Source organism: Vitis vinifera, chromosome 7 (genome assembly GCF_030704535.1).
Source record: "Vitis vinifera cultivar Pinot Noir 40024 chromosome 7, ASM3070453v1".
In the NCBI taxonomy this organism is placed as follows: Eukaryota; Viridiplantae; Streptophyta; class Magnoliopsida; order Vitales; family Vitaceae; genus Vitis; species Vitis vinifera.
The window spans coordinates 17,719,257-17,722,101 of NC_081811.1; positions in this window are offsets into that span (position 1 = coordinate 17,719,257).

Below are 2,845 nucleotides of genomic sequence, written 5' to 3' on the forward strand. Positions count from 1 at the left end.
TTTGAAAATTGGAATAGAAATGAGATTATTCGAGAAACCGAGATTTTAAGAATCATTTAAAAAGAATTTACGAAAGTCAAACTTTGACACAAGAAAAAAAAATTCCACCATGAGGCCACAACTGGATGTCACTGCCACTTATTTATTTAGAAAACTTGAAGTGCCCCTGCCACTTATGAAATTCCCATGCCACCATTGACTTTCATTCATCATTTATTTAAACCTTTTCATGTCATTAATGAACTGCCAACTTTTGGGAGAGGAGTAATGGAGCCCCATTTCTCCACGAAATGCATCAAGTCGTAGCCCATTTACACATGGCAGCACGAGTCACCATGCAGGGGCCTCATTCCACCTAAGAAGACGACAACCTTGAAATCCTTGCAAGCAATCACATTTCCCAGCTTCTTTTCTCACCACATCTACCGAGTTAATCAGCTCCGCTCCCCCTCAGTGGTGCCACCTCAACAGTTCCACCATATGGGCCTCAAATGTGGGAGTTCATCTCGGCATTGAATTGGAGGTTGGGGATCACGTGCAGGAAACCAATGACGGTGACATTAGCACGACGTGTGGCGGCGGCGACAATGCCGACAAGGCCAGTGCCAAACCCAAGTTCGAGGATGCGGAGAAGGCGATGATCTTAACCATTGGATAAGGCGGAGAGGATGGGAGAGAGTGGGTTGTTGGTGGGGTGAGAATGGAGCTGATCGAGGAGTGTGACAAAGGTGCTGGCTGTAGGCCAGAGCTGGAAGGAAAAACCTTGAGAAAGGACCACTCCCAATAGGTATGTAAGATGAGGATTTGAAGGATGGTTGGTGAGCGTGGTGAGGTTTCTTGGAATTAAAACAATCATGACTCCTCCAGCTGCTTCTAATCCAAGAGAGAGAGGAATGATATCCAACAGTCCCAAGTCTTGAACTTTCTCATTATCCTCACTACTCAAAATGGCAGCTTGTACTTTGGTAAAAATTTCAGCAAGAGCCTAAATGGGTTCAACAGGTGGGACCAAGTTCCAAATCATTTTTCCAAAATATCCAACTGCGTTAATACCCTCCTAACCTTGAAAGTGAACAAACAATCCTTCCTTCAAACCATGAGTTGAATAGATACATGATAAAGACCTTAGGAGACACTTGTTGATATTCAAACCAAGAACAAAGTCGTGCACAGTCTAATATTCTCAAGAGAATCGGGTACCAAAAACGGAGAGAGAACAACAAAAATTGAGCGAAGATGGAGGAAATAAAGTAAAGCTACAAGTCATTGAATAAAACCATGTTTCATGCTTTGATCAACAGGCCTGAACAAGTGGTTGAAATCAACTAAACTTTAAACAAAAATCAAAAGCATGGCTAGTAAAACTAGAACAAAGCTCAAATCAATCTAAAAAAAATCAAATGAAACATGAAACATGAACATTGTACAGCTCAACCCAAACAATCCAAAAATCAATGAAATGACAAAATGCATGACATGACATGACACCCATACCCAAAATTAACAGCAAGTAGATAGGCCTTTGATGGCCATGTCAAAGCATCCAACAAGCCTCAACTGTAGCAAATGAAAGAAATGTAGAAGGGAGTGGATATTTTACAGTGAAGAAATTACCTCCTAGAAGACGCAGGCAAATGAATCCCCCTTCATTACTCTTTGTTTCAGCCTCTACCTTTCTCCAAAACTCCCTCTTGCTCACCTTTCTAAAAACCCAGAGATGAAGAAAAAAAAAAAATTCTCCTCCTGTTCCTCTGTTTTTCTTATTTTTTCCATCTTACACCCAACTCCCTTTATATTTTTCTTCTGAGTGAAACCTCACCTGCCGCGCACCGCCCCTCCCCCCCCCCCCCCCCCACCCCAAATGCTCTCACGTCACAGTCTCCCTAAATCTGCCAACCCATCCTCTACATCCTCCTACTCCATTTCTCTTCCCGAGCCCATTTTTCTTCTGTTGCAAGCTTCCACCGGCTCCCTGCTTCAACCATCATTTCATCTATTTTGTTCCAGCCATTCCCCTCCCTACCTACTCCTCCAAATGAAGTGCCTAGTTTACCTGGTCTCAATGAGGGGTGGTAAAAAAAGTTGGTTTATAATGGGGTCTACAGAAGTTTCATAAAAATTTTAAAATAATTTCCTTGATATTTTCATTAAAAAAAAAAACAAGAAAAGTTCATAAAAGGGCATTTGTTAATAATTTAATTTTACTTCCTCTTAAAATTTTCATGGATAACCAACTAAAACAAGTTTTACTTATCATTTTCTTTTTGTTTATTTTTTTTTTTCTAATTTCCTTTCTTCAAACCTTCACATAAATAAATTTAATATTTTTTAAAAGTAATATATAATAATGAAATTAATAAAAATAAATTATAAAGTAAAGGATTGAAATAGAAAATAAAAATAATCTTATATAATATAAACAGTTCATAATAAATAAAAATAATGTGCTACCTATTTATTTCATCATCATTTTTATTTTTTATTTTTAGCAAAATCATTTAAAAATTATACTCATTGTTTCAATTTTTTTATTAACTATTTAATGAAAAATTGGTTCTTATTGAGTTAAAAGATTTATTTGGAATTTTGATTTTATTATATTAAATAAATAAAAACAAAAGATTTTATTTTAAAAGAAATTCAATTTCAAGATAAATCAATTAAAAATAGATTTTGAATTTATATAATTTCCAAACAGCAATTAAAATGAGTTTTTGTTTAGAAATTTAATTTTATTACATGAAAAAATTAATCATAAATTTTAATTTAAAAAAGACATATTCTAGTATAAAATTATTTAATTAATAAAAATATTTATTTTACAGTAAGGATAAATATGAAATAA